The following is a 21,339-nucleotide window of genomic DNA, read 5'->3' as shown; positions in this document are numbered from 1 at the left end:
CGCACACACTTCAGTGTTAAATAGAATGAATGTTTTATTATGTGGTGTGCATTTCACATCCTTTTAAATAACAGATGCATTGCATAAAATTCCATGCAGGGGGTTCTTTTGGCAGAACAAAATGTTAGTGATTTGGGGTCTGCAAGGGGCATGAAACAATTTAACGAGGTTACGTTTGGCAAAGGCAACATGTGATGTAGTGATCAAGTTTTGCTCAGTGAAATAGTGATTCAGTGACTGGAATGAATAAGCTCCCTACCTAAGTGCCAATTTGACAACACAATTTCAAAGTTATCAGTCACTGCATCATCCTTTTATCCTGTTTATGGTAAAGTTCCAATTTTAACCCCAGCTGATGAGAAAAGGGGAATAAGGGACATTTAGACAGCAGCAGCGTAGTGCATACCTTGCCAACTTGCTCCTGCCAGACACATTTGAATGGCGTCTGGGATCTTGGGCCCAGAATGGACGACAATCTCATTAATGTGCCACAGAGTGATGTCAAATTAACTCACACCATGATTCGTTTAGGCCGTGGTGTGTGATGGGATCTTGACATGCTTCTGCCAGGTGAGAAGGAGCAGCAAAGCCCAAACCAGAGTTAGGAATCAATGAAGTTAATTGGCTTTTTCAGAGGATTCTCTATGGGCTATGTGGAAGAGGAATGCTCCTTCCAATCCCACAAGGAACGTTTTGGCATTTCTTGCCCCAGATATGCTCCCTTTGCCTATAATTCCGCACAGAGATCACTTCTCTGCCACCTAATCACATACTATTCACCGGATCGATTGAAGCTGTTACCTCGGTGACTTATTGGTAGTGCCCTGACACATTACCTCCTCCCATTCACCAACTCCCTATTGTTCCTGGTAGGTTCAGGTGGGAGTTGGGTTCTGTACTTTGGTAATAAGGCCTCGATGTTAAAATGGCCTGGAATAACTTAGCACTTCACCCCACTAACTTCATAATGGGCACTCTCCCCAGTAGCTTAACAACTTTTAGAGTTGCCTTCCAATTCTCTTGAACATGCCAACTGTTGCTTTGGTCAAATTCTTTGTGCAAGCTATCTATATCTCACCTTCCTTAACAAACGGAATTGCTATAATTCATGCAAGTGCCTCACAATGTTACAGACTAATCCAGACCCCCTCAAAATATTTTAAGAAGGTAGCCTCAACCCTTACTTTTTCTTATTGTAAAGGCAGATGTGAGGTGTCTGTTCCAAATGCAATTTGACTGGTCACACTACTCAACATTAAGCATAATACAACTTACTTAAACACTGTAATTAAAATATAACTAAAGAAAAAGGAATTTTGAATTTAGCTCTATTGGAAACTTACCAGAATAATAGATACAGTAACTATTACTAATTAACAGTTCCAATATCATAACATCTCGTAAATAAAGCCCTTGGCAAAAAAGGAAAATTCAGACACAGACTCTCACATGCAGTTCTCCAATCCAGGAGGAAAAACCATGAATAGATAATTCAGACAGATTAGCAGCAAGCTTCACTGAAGCTTCAAACTCTGTTGACACCCCAATAGCTTCTGCTGCTAAAGAACAACCAAGGCCTCCAAGCTGTTTAATCAAGTTGTCTTAACTAGTTAGCTTGGCACCTCTCATTCAATTTCTCTCTTAAAAGAAACCAGGACAAAGTAACTTCTTAAAGCTACAGCATCATCACAAACTTGTAGTCTGATGTCACTTCTGAACCGAATGGCATTCTCAACAATACCCATACATGTGAGCCTTCTAAAGCAAAAAAACAATGAATAGAATTCAGTTCAGGGATTATGAAGTCAATTGTTATGATTAGGATATTTTTAGAAATGTCCTGTCAAGAATTAAAATTCAAATTAATGTAAGTAAATCACAGTTCTTCAATTGATTACTACAATGACATCAAAATAATTGATGAAACAATTTCCTTTCATCCAATTCCCTTCTGAAGGATAAGGGCATCAACAGCATTTAACAGTGTCATGGGTTCCCCCGCAAGTAACATATCATGATTCCTGGAGGTTTCTGTTTCTTTCAATATCATTACCATAAGAAAATCTTCAAAGTCACTATTTAAAGACATCATAGTAGTACAAACATCATCTCATAATTATGGCCTTGCCAGAAGCAAATTTTAAAATGCTGTTATTAATGAGGCCATCAAGTATTTTGCTGTACAACTCACCAGCCTGGAAAGTGGGATAGAGCAGAAACTCATGGCTATAATGAGACCTGCAAACCTGAAGCTCCGAGAGACCAAACACCTGTTTATCTCAGACTTGAAGACATTCAATGATGGAACATCTACAAGCCTCTGGCGTTGAGAATTCCAAAGATTCATAACGTTTTGAATGAAAAATTTACTCTCCGTCTTAGCACAGCCAGAGATTTTAGCATTCAGCGAATCTGAGCTGTGGAGTATTGTCAGGATCCATGAGCCTGATGCATTGCCTCATACCACGATGTGTAAAAAAAAACTCTAGATTACATCTGTTAGATGAGCTTTCAGGGGATCTTTTTCATTTCTGCAAAAGTGAAATGAGTCACCATTAATATAAGTCTCTCAGTTGCCAAGTGCCATTGACATCAATTGAATGCAATCGAGTTGTAAAAGGGCTGGCTACCCTAATACAGCTCATGATTTGGAGATGCCGGTGTTGGACTGGGGTGTACAAAATTAAAAATCACACAACACCAGATAATAGTCAAACATGTTTAATTGGAAGCACACTAGCTTTCGGAGCGACGCTCCTTCATCAGGTGATAGAAGGAGCGACGCTCCGAAAGCTAGTGCTTCCAATTAAACCTGTTGGACTATAACCTGGTGTTGTGTGATTTTCAACCTAATACTGTTCATATTACATTATCAGCCCCAGTTAAAATTAGCCCCATGAACGAACATAATTTTAATAAAAACCTATGATTGCTGGTCAGAGAATCGAATATTGGCAACCATTCTGCATGCAATACATACTGACGATAGCTTTTCGAATTGAGTGAATGAAAATTTTGCACCTGTCCTTCTCACCAACCCCAATGGAAAATTTACAAGTAACGCTCCATCAAAATGCACAGCAGTGGTGAAACAAGATGCTTTGGGCACAAATAAAATGCTGTTTCCTTCCAGTTGGTGGAATTGCTTGGTTGCTATGATCAAGATTGGCAAAGCCAATTGGGTTAAACACCCTCAATGGCTGGAAGTAATAGTTATCCTGAAGGCCTAGCCAAGTGTGAGTGTCTCTGGTTTATATTGTCACCAGCAATTTGAGTATGTTCCGTATGAAAAGAGTAACATTTCAATGTTTATATAAAAAAGATCCTTGAGCAGCAGCTTGTTGGAATCATGCCGTGCATTCACAGGGTGGCCAACCCTCTGAGACTGTCCTAAAATCTCCAGGAATTAATGAATAATTGCCATGGAATTGATGCCAGCAAGCAGGAGAAAAATCATACAGAATTAATAACTGCTTTGCTTTTATTTTCTTTAATGAATTTATTGTACTGGTATTCAAGAAATGATTGAGGGAGGAAAAAGACTGTTTGGGTGGGGCAATTGGAGGTAGGTGGTCATGTGTTGACAAATCCGAGATTATATCCAAGCAGACATAGCTAGCAGGCCAATGCTTCCAGCTGTGATTGAGGTCAGACAAACACAAGGAACTCAGATATTTAGCTTGCAGATTACAGCAAGCAGTTAAGAAGGCAAATGGCGTGTCACCCTTTTTTTAATGGATTTTGAGTGCAAGAATTAGTAAGTGTTGCTACAATTGTACAGGCCTCAAGTGAGACCTGGAGCACTGCCTGCAGTTTTGGTCTCCATCCTTAAAGAAGAAAGGTCATGAATTAGAGACATTACCTTGAAAGTTCACCAGATTGGTTGCTGGGGTAAGATTATTTGGTGATGGAACACATTATGAATCTTTAGAATTCTCAACCCCAGAGGCTTGTAGATGTTCCATGATTGAATGTCTTTAAGTCTAAGATAAATAGGTGTTTGGTCTCTCGGAGCTCCAGGATTGTAGCTCATTTGGTGATAGACTGAGTAACTTAAAATTAAATTAAAAGAGTGAGATGTAATCTTATAAATTCATATGAGATTCTACTTGGAACTTGACTGGGTAGATACTGCCAAAGTTGTATCCCTAGCTGGGGAATCTAGATCATGGGGACACGGTCTCAAGATAAGGGGTTAATCATTTAGGGCTGAGATGATGGAGTAATTTTTACACTGTTGTAAATCTTTGGAAATCTCAATAACAGAGCTTTGTAGATATTGCATCGTTGAAATATTTAAGGCTGAGTCAGATAAGTTTCTGGTCTGTCAGTGAATTACAGGGTATTGAGAGTGAGCACAAACGTGAAGTTGATGTCCAAGATCAGTTGTGAACATATTGACTGGTGAAGAAGGCTCAACAGGCCTAAATGGTTTACTCCTATTTCTATGTCTTATGAAAAATGGGGAAGTGGTGGTAATGTCAGTAGACAAGTAATGCAGAGCCTCAGGCTAATGTGTGGGGACATGGGTTCAAATCCTAATGTGACAGACAGTCAAATTTGAATTCAATTAAAAACAATACTAGCCTAATGACAACCATACACAAGGGGAAGCAATGGCCTAGCGATATTATTGCTGGACTGTTAATCCAGAAATCCAGGGAATATTCTGGGACCAAGCTCAAATCACATCATGGCAGATGATGCATTTTGAATACAATAAAAACCTGGAATCAAGGGTCTAATGATGACCTTGAATTCATTCTAATTTTTGGGAAAAAAACCCATCTGGTTCACTAATGTGCTTTAGGAAAGTTCTTTGAGTCACTACACACGTGACTTCAGACCCACTGCAATGTAGTTGACTCTTAACTGCCCTCGAGGATGGGCAATAAATGTTGACCCAACAAGTGAGGCCCATGAATGAATGAAAAAAAAAGTGTTAATGTCATGAAAATAACCCATCTGGTTCTCTAAATTTCTTCAGGAAGACATTCTGGCATTTGGACTTTAAACAGTGCCAGATTCAGAGCAAAGTGGTTTACTCTTAATCACCATCTAGCTGAACATCAACTGCTGGCCTAGCCAGTGACACCTATGTCCCATCACTGAATAGAAAGAAAAAAAGTGAAAGATACAGGAGATTTCAGTTCCATGTCATATATAACTTCAGACAGCTAGCAAAAGTGATTTGAAAATGATTTCCAAACACTTGAATATCCTTGAAAATGCACGATTCTGTGGAAATTGAGTAGTTGCAACAACCCATGTGTGCAATGCTGACAGAAATCAAACCTCAATGAATCTCTTTTCATTAAAGCAGGGAGCATTGGTCAGTATCCAGCAATATCTCCATGCTGAAAGTTGATTCCAATCAGTGACTTCTCCCTGAAACTTTGAAACTTTGAGTCATGTGTAACAGTTTGCATTGACTGAGCATTGATTGAAATCAAGACCCTCCTCCAACCTCAGATATTGGGGTACAACCGATTCTCCTCCATTCACTTGATAATATGCATTAGAGGTGAGTTGTTTTTTTTCCTAAGCCTAAAATTGGAGGAGGATTGGGGTAAGACAGGCCTCAGTTCTGATGTTTGTTTTGTTACTGCTGAAATCACATAAAATAACACTTCAATATAACACTATCATATTCTAAGTGGAAAGAATTGCCTTCTAGTTAAAATAAATACAGATTTATGGTTCTTCAGTATGAAGTTTAGACATTTCCCTACAGCCCATTTATAAACAAGACTGTCTGGTTCAAAACTTAAGCCAATGGCAGGCATAGAGCAGAATGGTGCTGCAGAATGCCCAGAGGAATGCACAGTTAAAAAATGCTTGTTGTTATGTGCCAATGAAGGTCTGTGCCTCTAGACAGCCCACTAACAACTCACTGAAAAGAATCTGATTTGTTTCCATATGAATGAAATTGGCCGCAGCCAGTTTCTGACCTGATTCATGATGGATCTGACATCGTTGACTTTGGCCTAGGATGTGTCTTGCTTCCCAGTTGAGACAGTGGGAAATGCTGGTGCTGAGATGTTCAGTTAAATTAGAAAACAGACTTATTGATTTTTCATGCCATAGTTTTGTGAAGCAACAATCCAAAATTTGAAAACCTAAAACCTATTTACTTATAATTGCCATGAGTACTGCTAAGTCCAAACAAGGTCAGAAGTCAGTGCTTGAGATTTGGGGAGAGATTTAGGTTTCAGGAGGATTGCACTAAGTCATGTACTTTCAATTAGCATGTGGCCTTCAGCTGGCCTCACTGCTCCTTTTCCATTTCCTGACATCAGCCTATTTAGCCACTCTTCACAGAGATGTTGCATGTTTATACACAGTGCCACTCACTTTCAGAACTGACTGCTCCTCTCCCTGCCTGAGGTGCTGAAATTTCATTTCAAGGCCCTGGCGTTTTCACTGCCACAGGAATGTTTTGAATCAGTCCTGCTTTGAAATGTTCCCATAAATCTCCCAATAACAGATGACAAACGCTGCTGAAGAATCCAGATGAGTACCGATGCAACAAGAACAGAAATTGCTGGAAAGTCTCAGCGGGTCTGGCCCCATCTGTGGAGAGAAACTGGAGTCAAGTGACTCTTCTTCAACACTGATGTAGCTACCCAAGCAGTACCCAAGCTAGCCTGACTTCCACTTTTACCTCAGACTGCAACCTTCTTTGTGTTTGTGTTGCTCTCAGGTGTGACAGCACCTCCAAAACTATTCAGGAAAAATTATCTTTTTCTTAGACAAGGTCAGCTGGGACTTTCTTAAAGAGCTGTAATGGAAATCCTGTCATTGCTGTGTTCACCTTCAGCCGGAACTTTGAATAGACGTAGACTATTTCGCCCTGTGAGCCTGTTTGATCAATCAATTTGCTCATGGATGATTGTACCTTGACTCCATTATCTGCCTTTGCTCTGTATCATTTGACACCCCTACCGAACAAAAATGTATCAGGTCAGTTTTTGGGGATGGGAACAAGAATTCCAGATTCCCCCTATTTTTTGTATGAAGACGTGTTTCCTGATTTCACTGCTCACAGAATCATAGAATCCCTGCAGTATGGAAACAGGTCATTTGGCCCATCAAGTCCAATCTGAGTCTCCAAAGAGCATACTATCCAGACTCAGCTCCTACCCTATCCCTGTAACTCTGCATTTCCCTGGCTAATTCATGTAGCCTGCACATCCCTCGACACTATGGGTAATTTAGCATGGCCAATCCACCTAACCTGCACATTTTTGGAGTGTGGGAGGAAACCAGCGGGGAGAATGTGCAAACTCCACACAGACTGTTGCCCGAGGGTAGAATCAAACCAAGTCCCTGGCACTGTGAGACCATATTGCTAACCACTGAGCCACCATACTGGTTTGTGGATTCTTCACTGAGAAAAATAGAAATGATTTACTTGTTTTTAATGAAAGAACATAATAAATAAGAGCAAGATGTAGCCTCACCATCCAGTTCCACCATTTGACAAGACCCATCTCCACTCCATTTTCCATTCTGTCCTGTCTAATGTTTGACTCTCTTGTCAATCTGTTCAACTTGGCCTTGAATATATTCAATGACTAAACCTTCTTTGGATTTTTATAGAAGAATATTCCAAACACTAATGACCCTCTGAGAGACGAAATTCCTTCTCATCTGTATCTTAAATGGAAGATCAAACGGTACCAAACTGTGACATCAAACTGTGACCCCGAGTTATAGATTCTTCCGTGAGAGGAAACATCCATTCACCTTCTTTCCAGTTTCAATCCTATTGAATTGTGCTATCATTTTAAAGATTTTAATTATCTCTCTTCCAGATCTCTACAATAACTTAACACTCCAAACTCTGTTATTAGTCTGTGCTGCATTCTCTTACCAGGTCAATTTATCTTTCCTGAGACATAGTATCCAAATGTGTGCAATTATATCAGATGACACTCAGCTCCCGTGCAACTGAAACATTGCACTTTTAGTTTTGAATTTCAGTCCCCTTCAGATAAAAGCCCCTTTCCTCCAGCTGTTTCAAATACCTTTTGTACTTATACGCATTAGCTTTTAACAATTTGTGAATCTCGACACTTAAATGTCTTTGTTCCTCCCACCTACACAAGTTAATATGTACACTAACAGCTTAATGTTCTCACCTTGACACTTTTAGATATGGAAATAATTTTGCACAATTAGAGCATCACAGAGCACTTAACCTCACCCTGACTTTTATTAGTATGGATCATTCAGGTCAGCATCTAATTAATGATTAATTCTCAAGATATTAATGAGAAGTTCCTGGGATTTTTCATGCTGATATCATGTTCTAAAGGAGATTGATGAACCTTTTCTTACTTTAGATATCCTCGTCCAGTCATGGAAATTCCACTTGTAGGTACTCATTTGATGTTATTCAGGCTCTGAATTCATTATCAAGATCAGAGGATTGTGAAAAGAGGTCTACAGCTTGGAAGCATTCAGCCTTGCTCCTAACCTGATGTTCTAAAGGAGCTGATTGGTGAAACAGCTGAAGGTGGCCTGGATGGAGCTTGCATCTATCATGAACTCCTGTAACACTGTCCTGGAGCTGTGAAGATGGGCCTCTGACAACTCCAACCTTCCTTCTTGTCTTCAGGTGTGACTTCAGCCAGTGGAGAATTTTCCCTTTGACCCTCACTTCAGCTTTACTTGTGCTTTTTTTTTTGCAACGATGGTCTGAAATTTTACTTTGAAGTGCTGCTTTTGACCTCCTGTGGGTCAATGCTGACAAACCCTTATTGTCTTCACTGGCATTGAACTTGGTTTCATTCAGAGTATAACTATTGTTGTTAGTGTCAGGTTTGGCTCAGTGAATCAACATTGAATAAGAAAGTTATTCTGTCCAAAGTGCCATTCTGGAGAACTGTCACCAAATCCATGCTGACTGTCCAGTACTGAGGGTGTGGTGCACTGATAAAAGTGCTGATCTTTAGTTGAGTCATTAAAGAATATCCACATCTACTCCATCAGATGAATGCAAAAGATATTTTGACACTACTTGAAGAAGAATAAAAGATGTTCTTGCTGTCTTGGTCATTAATTATCCATTAACGAGTATGATAAAAGCAGATTATCTAATGATGATCTCATAGCTGTTAACAGGACCTTTGCTGTTTGTAGTATGACTGCGTCCTTCCTAAATTATAACAATAATAGCACTTCAAAAGTGTTGTATAAGGGTGTTAAGACCATGGAAAAACCTTGTGATGATGTCACAGAGTTGCTTCCCAGACGGCATAAATAGCACAGCATGGGTGGAGATAGATGGAGGATGAAATATCAGTAGAGTTCAGGGATCATAGTTATTAGATTTGAAGAGAGAAGCACATGTAGATAACAATCTCTGAACAATCTGGTGCATCTCAGATTATTGTGTATAGTTATATATAGTGTTACAACACAATAATCAGAATTTTCCAGAAGCCTAACTATGAAGAAAGTTCTTGAACTCTTCAGTCATGACTCAAACTCTCAGGTGCACCGCAAGACCAATGAAAAAAGAAAATGTATGTACAAGTAGTTGTCTGTAAGGTGCTTTAAGATATTAGAGCGAATATGTGAGAATGAGACTCATTCCTGATGAAGGGCTTATGCCCAAGATGTCGATTCTCCTGCTCCTCGGATGCTGCCTGATCTGCCGTGCTTTTCCAGCAACACACTCTCAACTCTGATCTCCAGCATCTGCAGTCCTTACTTTCTCCCGCTTTAGGAAATCAGGAGACTATGAAAGACGCTACGTACCCCATCTTTCAAACCCACAATCTCTAACACTCAGAAGGACATGTGCAGCAGATACACTGGGTACACTCCACCTACAAGCTCTGCCTCCAACTTACACACCATCCTCAGTTGAAACTATATTGTTTTGTTTCACTGTTGAGGGGTCAATATCAGGGAATCCCTTTCCTAACAACACCAGATTGTTCCTACAGCCCAAGGACTGCAGTGGCTCAAGAAGGTAGTTCATTACAACTTTCTCCAGGACCTTTGGGGTTGGGCATCAGCATTGTGCCAACCAGCCACATCTGCATCACATGATCAAATAAAAAAAAAGTTCTTTCCTCTCCTTTTGACATTAATGCCTGTTCTTTCATCTCAAGCACTTATGTAATAATGACTACATTCACTACAACAATTCTGGGATCTTTAAATATAGCAGGCCAGATTTATTCAAGTTTAATTAAAAGAATTTTTAGCCTTTTTAAAAACTTAGCATATTGTTAATGCTTTTGGGTCATGTTAAGAGCTATTCTGTTAATGAGAGGGCAGCGCTGATTTGGATTGAGTTCACAGTGAGTCAAGTATTTATTGATACAGATGAATTTTGAGATGAACCCTGTAAGTTGTAGGAGAACAGCACAGTTAACACAGATGAAAATCCACCTTGATGCAATAATTTTTTATTATTATCTGTTCAGAACAACCAAACAATGACCTAGTCCACTCACAATCCTGATTCACCTGGGAAGGACAAACATTGCTTCAACCTGCAGCACCATCTGGAGGTTATACATTGAATATTCCAGTGCATTATGAGTGCTGGGCTTTTAACGTTTTTAACCAATTTATTTTAAATGCTGTATGAATGTATTAGTAAGTATGCTAACTCTACCTTTTTTTTGCAATATTGAGCAACAAGAGGCATAGAATAGGAATATTAATTATTCTCAAATTGAAAACATTTACTAGTCAACTTCCTGCAGTTTTGCTGGGAGTGATTTTTGGTGTCGGAGAATGGTTGCGATAGTTAGCTCATAAGATGCAGTTGTGTTTTAACTTTTCTTGTCCTTTAATGTCAGAGGTCAGCTACTTCCTCAGGAAAAAGTGGACTGCAGAGATATATCCTGAGGCCCATTCAAAGATAACCGCTTCAAAACTCCTGGCTCCAGTTTCTGGGTAGAAGCCAGGTTATCCTGATCCAAAAAAAACAGGAAATGACTGGTTTACGTTGTCTTTTTTCAGTCCTTTGAAAGTTTTGAAATGCGAAGGCTGAGGTTAGGGTGGATGTGCTCTAGATGCAAGACTTTAATACTGAAAGAACCAATCTCGGCAATGATCTGGGTCCACAGGATAAACATTCACAGTGATAACCAAGGTAGCCTATTCTTCAGCTGAGAAATTTGGGATTACTTTGGAAAGCTGAAAAGTACCTTGGACCTCATAACCATCCACTCCACCAACACAACAATCCACTGCTATTTCTCATTCCAGAGACATTCAGCACCTAATTGTCTAATGTCTTCTGAAAATATGGTTTCTAACTCACAGGGTACAGATGCCTCAACATCAACAGTCTTCCATTTCTTCAGTTACGTGAACCAAGTCTTGACAATACAGTTTCTAAATTACTCAACTGAAGGGAATCACTACCAATCCTTAGCTCACCTAACAGTCAAGCACTGGTCACTGGAAAGAATTCAGAAGTAGGAATTCTGCCAAATGGAATATTCAACCATGGCTCAGTCATGACACACTTGCCTCTGAGTCAGAAAGTTGTAAGTACTGATAGATTAATCTATAAAATGAAGGCCCGCCTGCCAGCTCAGTAGGATACGAAAGTTCTCACTTTACTATTTTGAAGAGGAGCAAAGGGGTTCTCCATAGCAACCTGGTCAATATTTATCCCGCAGTCAAAGTCACTGAAGCAAATTATCTAGTTGTTGATTTTTATGATTGCAACTGTTCCCAATGGCTGTTGCCAAAGTGTAAGAGATCAACTTTGAGAACGTCTTCAACTTCAACTCACTCAGTTGTTTCAAATATGGTCTTTCCACCATCGTAATGTGGTTCAAATATTATGAATTGTGATTATACTGAGATCTGTGCATCATGGAATCTGGCCCTTACTGGATCATTAGTGATCCTGACATACTTAGCTTGAAACAATGCTTAGTTCATCGTTAACATACTGGGAGAGAAAAGATTAAAATAAACTAAATATCATTTGGTGTCTTTTTATCAGGTTTATATTGACCAGCAATGTCCCTGTATATCTGTTCCAGTGTTGTGGAAGATGTTGTGCACCATGTGTGATGAAATTATTTATTTATTTTCAGCTGGCACACATCTACTCACAGTGCACAAAACAATAGCTTTCTCTTCCCCTCATCTGCACACTGGTGATGAATTAACTTTGAGTCAATGTATCTGCAGAGGCAATAATTGTGAATAAATGTTAGCCCCACATTGCAGTGTTTTCAAGCCTTTAGTATCAGTTATTAAAAAAGCAATATACTCAAGGGTTTAACAACATCTACCACAAGAGGCTGAATGAAATGAGTTGTTGTTTACAAGCTGAAGTACAGACTATTGGAGTGAACATGCCCCCTGGTAATCATCAATGAAACATTGCTGAATTTAAGCAGTTGGTAGGTCTCAAAGTACATAGGAGTGCAGGTTCATAGTTTCTTGCAAGTAAAGTTGCAGATAGATAGGATAGTGAAGAAGGTATTTGGTATGCTTGTCTTTATTGATCAGTGCATTGAGTATAGGTGTTGGGAGGTCATGTCATAGTTGTACAGGACATTGGTTAGGCCACTTTTGGAATACTGCATTCAATTTTGATCTCTCTGCTTTAGGGAGGACGTTGTGAAACTTGGAAGGGTTTTGACAGATTTACAAATATGTTGCCAAGGTTGGACGGTTTAAGCTATAGGGAGAGGCTGAATTGGCTGGGGTTGTTTTCTTTGGAGCATCAGGGGTTGAGGGGTGACCTTATAGAGGTTTATAAAATCATGAGGGGCATGGATAGGGTAAATAGGCAAAGTCTTTTCCCCTGGGTGGAGTAGTCCAAACCTGGAGGACATAGGTTTAAGGTAAGAGGGGAAAAATTGAAATGGGACTGAAGGGACAACTTTTTCACACAGAAGGTGGTACGTGTTTGGAAGAAAGCTGCCAGAGAAAGTGGTGGAGGTTGGTACAATTTCAACATTTAAAAGGCATGTGGGTGGGTATATGAATAGGAAGGGTTTAAGAGGGATATGGGAAAAATGCTAGCAAAAAGGACTAGATTAATTTAAGATATCTGATCAGCATGGATGAGTTGGACCGAAGAGTCTGTTTCCGTGCTGTACATCTCTATGACTCTATGACTGTAACTCAACAAATGAAGGGGGTCACGCTTCAAACAAAAATGGTGGAGGAGTTGAAATCATATGTTAATTCCACACTAAGTTAAAAATGTCTTCCATCAATTGCATCTGGGGATGTGTAATAAATGCCAATGCTATTGAAGGAATTTTATAAATCTCAATAATTCTTTACATGAAATTCCAGACAATATTGACAGATTACTGGCGAATGGGGCATAATTTCTGTGCATACTGTTGACCAGATTACATGTATAACTAAAGAAGTGCTGTGCTTTGGTCTTGGTCTGGTTACCTCTCAAGAACTATCACTAAAATCATTCTGACATTGCTGTTTGTTGAACCATGTTGCTCCTTATTTCCTAATTCTAAAATCTTTCAATGGCTGCATCAGAATTTGGGATTTCCTGAGGTCATGAAAAATGCTAGATCTTTCTTTCAACACTTAAAAAGAAATGAGACTCTTACTTGTCAATGTGTGGAATAACGAGTGGAATCTCCTTCTCTGATGGTAACATCAATTATAAGAAGCATTACCATGCCTGCTGAGGTAGTTTCACTGCAAATAGTGCTGAGGTGTGGGTAAATTCAATCCACACTAAACTGACAGCACTAAACAGCTGAAGCCTCTTTAATGTCTGTTACAATGTCATGACTTGCAAAGGCACAGTACTCAAGGCTTTAAGAGCACAATACATTTAATGCAAGAATTAAATGAGTTGTCAGTTACAAATGGAGGGACAAAAGAGTAGAGTGAATATGTTAGTACGCATCAACAACACATTAATAACCTTGGCAGGTCTTGAAGTGTGTGCAACAGGCCAAGAGTTGGCCTTTCATCTTCTGAGCAAAAAATGGTTGAACAGTTGAAACCTTCTGGCTGGCAATTTTGCCATTCACCCAGACTTGCCAAACATGCATCATCAACCCCAACCTGAGATAAAAATATCCAAAGGTCTGGCTGTCCTTGAATTTCCTCTGTAACAATGGACCACAACAGCTGGCATTGGTGATCAAGAATGCAGAATTAGCCTAGAAATTTGGGTGGGATTCAAATTTGTCTTTCCTGTCTTTTTATTCGCTATATGACAAAGACTGGTCAGCTAAGAGGCAGAAATGAGGCTAATTTGGATTTCCGGCCTGTTGTCATAAGTTGGAACTCACCAAACATCTTTTCTGTTTATGGTTGACTCCGTTTTCATAAGGACCTCCATCTATTTCTTATTTCAGCTTTTGGGCAGACTTGTCAGTGGCTTCCTTCCATGTGGCAACCATCTATCACATATCCTTCCCTCAGCAGCTAACCAAGATAGGCCCAGTTAGGCTAGGCAGCCACCTGACTTTATCATAATTATCTCACTCTGACCTCATATACTCAAGAAGTGAGAACCCTAAGTCAGTAGTATCTAAGCTTAAAGCAGCAAAGAAGTGATAAAGCTTTTCAGGCTTTTTATGAAAGGAAGAAAAGCTCGTCCTTTCAATTTCACATTAACCTCACATTCCATAAATAGCTTCTGAAGTTTCATTTCAGTTTATGAATTTAGAACACGAGAGGTTCAAGAATCTCCTGCCAATTCAAACATATATTTTCCTGCATATCTAGCATTCTTTATGGACTGATATCCTGAGCTAATTGTTCCTGAAAAAAAATTGTAGCTTTACATTTTAAATTATATAGCACAAGATTTGAAAATATTGATGCTCCTCAAGTCATCCCTGACAACAAGCCATTGGAATAGCCACATAATTTCAAATGAACATCAACATCTCTGAACTTCTTAACTGATCAATGCTATTCTCATGTTCCAATGGTAATTCTATAGTGCAGAAGGTTGCTATTAGACACATTGTGCCCATGCCAGCTCTTTGAAAGAAGTTTCCAAAGGTTCTCAATTTCTTGCCTTTTCTACTGAACTTCCTGAAGGACTCAGCCTGTGTGATATTAGTTACAGTGTACATCACTACTGGAAATGCTGCAATCTCACATGTGTTTGCTCTCCCATGTACAGCATTGTGGTAAGATGTAGCCCACAGCAAAATAAATTGCTTTATCTCCATCATTATTCTCTGTAAATATTACCAAGAGGATGAAACATTATTGAGGATATGCAGGAATGTAGAGTTGAGGTTAAAATCAGATCGACCATGACCTTATTGAGCAGAAGAACAGGCTTGAAGGGCCGAGTGGTCCACTCTTGTTCCTTGTTCATATGTTTGTAGCATGGTGCCCATTTACAAACATGAAGGTCTTACAGAGCAAGTGGTGAACTGAATCCACCAAGTGCTCTTTCTAGTTTTCTTGTTGCGTTTTCCTGACATCAATCTCATTTGCTGAGTTTGGTAAGATGGGAAGCTGAGTATTAACAAGGCAAATTGGAATGTTAACAAGGTATCGATACCTGTCCCAAAACGAAAATCCAGTATAAACCTAGTAACATTTGGAAGTTAGTGTATTGGTCATACTGGAGCACAGTTCTGTGGTATCCAAGACAAGTTGAACCAGTATGTATCATTTGCACGTTTAAGTGGTTTTCCCTCTGGAAATTAGCATTTCACTACTGCCTGGTCACAATCTTACCATGCTGCTTGTAAAAAGCATTAAAGATGGCATGAGTTCTTACTGATTTCAAAATGGGTCTGGCCATACTTGTCACCTGACTCTTCCACATACCTCACCGTTGCCGACACATTTAGGCCCGTACAAGATTCCATACCTTGTTATTTAATGAAAAACATTCCCATAGCTCAAAATATTTTAATATATTTATATTTAATACTATTTTTAATATTTTGGGTGCAAATCAAATAAAGAAAGGATGGTGACTTGTTTTTAAAATGTTTACATACGTTCCAGTGTAGCATGGAAACAGAAGGTTACAACTGATGTAAGGTTGGAGAAACGTACTGGAATATCTGGGCTAGAGTTAGAAATGAGAAAGACTTAAAAGGCCAAAGACTCCATTGTCTGAAAAAATAGAGGTAACACTGCCTCAGGAACAAAGGAAGCTGGTAAATAATGAGCAGTCATGAAAGTGAGGTCTCCTACATATGGTGCTGCAATACCACTGACTTAGGAATGAAGTAAAATGCAATACAAATAACAAAAGAATGTTATGTGGTTTATTCACCAAGAGAAGGAAATGAAATAAAAAGATCAAAGGAAATCGTGAGGTGATGCACAAAGTGTTGTTCAGTGAGTACTCTTATAAATAACTAGAACAAGAAAAGGTTACAGATACTTCAGAATATGGAAGCAAACTTAAGTATTTCCTGTCTACCATTAACTTAGGGGGCTAAATTACAATTGTATATTCAATTTTAAAAATTACACTTTACCCCATTTTCATTTATTTACTCCTTTTCATTTTCTCTTATTTCCTATCCTCATGATCGCACTCCACCTGCGATCTTCTGTGTTGTTACATCCTAGCAGAAACATTGTACCATTCTGATTCACATAGTGTATTTTCCCTTCCTCCTCTGTCACTGTTATCTGTAGACACTTTAGCTAGCAAACCCCAGCACTCTAGAATTCTTTGCTAGATTTCTCTGCATTGTAACCTCTCTCCCATAACCAAGAATCATGCACCTAATTCTCCCTTGATACTGTGCCCCTTTGGTCAATTCATCCAAAATTGCCTCTACTCTTGACCCTATGTCGACCACTTCTAGGCAGCACGAGAGACATTTTGTCACAGAAACAGGACAACCTAAATGCAAGTTCTTAAAAACAAAGGAATAGAAATTACTTGATAAAAATAAATCAAAATATCTAGTTCTTCTTCGACACTCCCATAGTTTCTTGATACAACAACTATGAGGATGTTGACTAGTCATTGTGATTAATCTCCATCATTTAGCAGACAAAAGATTCAAACACAATGTCAGAGACATCACAAAAGGAGAGGAAAATTTAGAGACCTATGGGTTCAAAGTCATCAGTTTCCTCCCAAGCAAATTACACTATGTTTATATCCTGTCGGTCATTACTTTTCATTCCCTTTTTACTGTACTTCTGAAAACTGCTATACACAGAGTTTTTGTTGTAGATATAATCTATAACATCAGACCGTCCACTGTATCACCAAGTCCATGGAGTGAGAATTTGGTGTGACAAGACTCCTTTAGAAAGAAATGGACTGTAAGTTGGACAAAACAGTTGCAAAATGATGAGTTACATATTCTTCCAGTGATTTCTCCACTTCAAATCTTAGAATTCTTTAATCTCAAATCTATTCTTGTTTGAGAGGGACAAGGAAAATTAGGTTGGGGTTGGGAGAGAGCCCTCGTTTCCACAGGCATAAACAGGCAGACACCAGAGATGGTTTGTAGTCAGCCATGAACCTGTCGGTCCCATGTTAGTGAGACACATCCTGACCTTTTGGGTCCAGCACTGTCAGAGCTGGAGAATACTACTGAGGTCAAAGAATTCTGAAATAAGAATCTCTGGGGTTAAAATCATGCCATCTCATATCAGCAACAAAAATCTTTTATTCTGGTATTTTAATGAAAACATGAGCTCTCATATTTGTAATGGGTTAACTCTTTTGTTAACAAGACAAACCAAGGAATTTTACGAAAATGTATTAATAGGTTTATTATTAACTTTACATGGCAAAATTTGAATCCTGCTTGGTTTCTGAGTTCCAATATTATTTACTGGCACAAAACTTGAAAATGAATTGTTTGATCTTATTAAGATGAGAGCTGTCTGTACTGGAGAATGGAATTTTGTTCCTGTTTCCATAATTATTTCCATAATTCCAGTTCAATCAAGGAGGCCATAAGGATGACTGATGTGGAAAATGGAAAAACTTACACTGTTACACTGGAGAGGGTGGGATTCTGACAAATAACATTGGAGCAGAGCTATGAAAGCCTCACTGTGCTGATGGCCTATGCCCCATCTGAGTTTGGGAATGTTTGGTGCTGGCAGTGGCAGGAAAATTGAGAAACTGCCTTCATGATCATTTGTATCGCCCACTTCAACAAAGCAATAAAACATAGAAATAAAAAAGTAAGTAAAATAAAAGAATCTGCACTCATTTCAATTGAGTACAACTGTGTGGATTGATGTGAGATGGTAAAATCATCACATGCCAGATTGAAACAGTGATTTTCTTTTTAAGATTCAAATATCTAAGGAATACATGATGAGCAGTAGAACCCTGAGAAGCATGTCCAGTGGTCCCTGAGAATATCAGGTCTGAGGGTCAATGTGTTTAAGAATGTACATGGGAATGTATATGGTAAAGCATATGCCTTTGTTAGCTAAGGCATACTGTTTAAGAGCAGGGAATTTATGCTGAAACTTTATAAAAAGTTGTTTAGGGCAAAGCTAGAGTATTGTGTGCAGTTCTGGAAAACACATGATAGGTGGGATGTGAATGCGTTGAAGAGTGTGCCGAAGAGATTTATCAAAATCCGGCTTAGGCTGGACGGTTTCAGTTAGGAAGAGAGATTGAGGTTATTTTCCTTAGATCAGAGGAGGCTGAGGGGGGGCATGATTGAGATGTGTAAAATTATGAGGGGCATAGACAGGGTAGCCAAGAATAAACATTTCCTGGATGGAGGGATCAATGACCGAGGACATAGATTTAAGGTCAGAGCAGGAGGTTTCAAAGGAAAGTGAAGAAACATTTTTTTCACTCGAAGGGTGGTGGGAATCTGAAACTCACTGCCTATAAAGGTGGTAGAGACAGAGGCCCTTGTAACACTAAAGAAGCATTTAGATGTACTTTTGTAATGCCAAAACATTCAAGGCTGCAGGCCAAGTGCTAGAAAATGGGATTAGAATAGTTAGGTGGCTGGTTTTGACTGGTGCAGACATGATGGAATGATGGGCTTTCTTCTATGCTGTAGATCTCTATGACTCTATGGGTCCAGGCTATCTCATTCCTGTTGGCCATGAACCTTGATAGGGTCATTTCTTTACGCGATATTTGTACCACAGACGCTTGGTAAAGCAGCTCAATAAGAGAAAGTTCACCACATCATCAACATCCTAGAGATGATGAGAGGGATGCAGCTTCCCATTGACCAGAAACTATGCTGGACCGCATTTAAAGATAATGACCACAAGATGAAAGAAGAAGCCATATACACTGTGTCTGACCCACCTACTGATTCCTCAAACTCTTCCCACCATTTACAAATCCCAGTCAGAGGTCTGACAAAATACTCATCACTCGCCGTAACTGGTAGAACACTGAAGAGGCTTGACAATGTCCTGGCATCCCTCATCCTAACATTAGATTCAATATGCGTCTCTTCCATGATTAACACATCATTCTGAATTCACATTTTATATAGAATTTCCTGCAACAACTTCAATCCTAATATCCTCTACCACCATGAAGGATTCGAGCAGCAAGGTCATGGAAGCATGTTCACGTCTAGGTTTCCCTCCTAGCTTCACAATCCTCACTTGGACATAGATTTCCTTTTTTTTATAGTGGCTTGGTCAATGTGAAATCCATCAACTAAATATCCACCATTGGACAGGAATTCAGGGAAAGGTCACTGATATCCTTTCTGGAAAGCTAGGAGTAAACAGTAAATGTCATCATTTTCCATATCTCAAAAACTAAGGAAAATGTGATCAACAAATTAGGCCCAATAAAATGACATTGGATTTAACCAATCTGTAGAAACCACATTGAAGAATCACTCCATGATTTTATTATTTTAAATCTTCTGGAGCATCTGAGGATTGATGGAACATATACATAAAGGACAAAGAAAGGCATTATGCCAAAGTAAATCATAAATACAATATCAATATTTCAGGCAAGAATCTCATAGCCAGTGGCTGGTGTCAGGCTATTAGAGTCCAGCTGTATCACAGGCATCCCTTAATTAATAACCAAGCAAGAGACTTATAAAATAACCTATCATATAATATTTTTTGAGTCTTTGAGAATTAAACAATTGAGTATACAGTGTCACACTGTTGGCTAGTTTGAATTGGTATTGAAACCATGAATGGGTGATATAAGGGCTGAAAATATTGGGACACAAACAGGATGTATTATGGATCATTATTGGAGTTGGGCATGTATACATTCATCTTAGCAGCAGTATAATACCCTGTGAATTCCATCGTAATATGCTCTTGCCCTTATAAAACATACTTCCCCTGACTTAGCATGAGAAATAACAGCAAAGACATTTCCGCAATTTATAACTTCTATTTCAAGATTTTATCTTTAGGCCTTTCTCTATGCTTAAATTTCTGTCCTGCTCTGGACCCAGCGCCAAGTCACTCTCCCATAACTTGCACATGCAGATGTCAAGTGAATACACATTCGAACAGACCCTCCCTGACAGTTTTATTACATTCAAGCCTTGAAAGAGCTTGAGTTTGAAAAGGCGAAAAGTCTCATTTCAAGAGGCCAGAAATTGGGGTAAAACTGAGTTACTGCAGAATTCCACTCCAATAGCTGTGTCCTATTGGGTTCTAGTGGGAGTTTCATGAATGATTTATTGATTCTGCACTGTTTAACAGAATGTAGAGAACAATTTTCTTTCACCATCTCTCCTAACACTGTGCATATAGCACAGGGTCAACAAACTGCCAGCAAAACTGTAGGTGTTGACATGACTGCTCTTTCACACCAGTCCAATGGTCAATTTCTGTGTGGAATCAGAAGGAATGTTCATCACTGACACTCACTGCTGACCTGTCACAGGGTGACACACAAAAGGTGAACGTGAGGAAATGCCTAAAAAAAGGTCTCACATTTGGGAATAATTATAGGGTTGATTAAAAAGTACCATAACTGTCATTTAGAAAAGCCACACTGAAAGCTTTGTTCATTTGCCTGAAACATGGATTTATTAGTGCAATGAAAGACAGATCATTGAGGACAGCTGATACTGCACTACATCAACAAGGAATATGGTCGTGGTTTTTATGAGAACTATTTTGTGGTGCACCACTGTCTGAAGTGATTATTTAACATGAATGAGCTAGAATTGTTAATGAAAAGCTGATTTTGACCCTGAAGATTTTATGACTTGCACTGGCTGGCTGAAATGTTTGGAAGAATGTTGTGGTTCTTGTAAGTGACAGGTTATGGAGGGACCCATCTGCAGACAGATCAGAAACTTGTGAAACAACAATCCCTGATTGCTCAGCTCCGTGGTGTTGCTGTGAAATCATGCCTCTATTCGCTATAGAATTCTTTCGAGTCGAGTTGAGGCAGCAGGGGGTAGCCCCCAA

At 39.2% G+C, this 21,339-nt stretch overlaps 1 protein-coding gene across 9 annotated transcripts in view; it reads right to left on the bottom strand.

Annotated features, from left to right (window-relative positions):
* Positions 1-21,339, bottom strand: part of erg (ETS transcription factor ERG) — a 261,529-nt gene that overhangs the window by 41,380 nt on the left and 198,810 nt on the right. The window lies entirely within an intron of this gene.

This window comes from Chiloscyllium punctatum, chromosome 15 (genome assembly GCF_047496795.1).
Source record: "Chiloscyllium punctatum isolate Juve2018m chromosome 15, sChiPun1.3, whole genome shotgun sequence".
NCBI lineage: Eukaryota > Metazoa > Chordata > Chondrichthyes > Orectolobiformes > Hemiscylliidae > Chiloscyllium > Chiloscyllium punctatum.
Note: the sequence above shows the minus strand (reverse complement) of the source record. Positions and strands in the feature narration are given on the sequence as shown.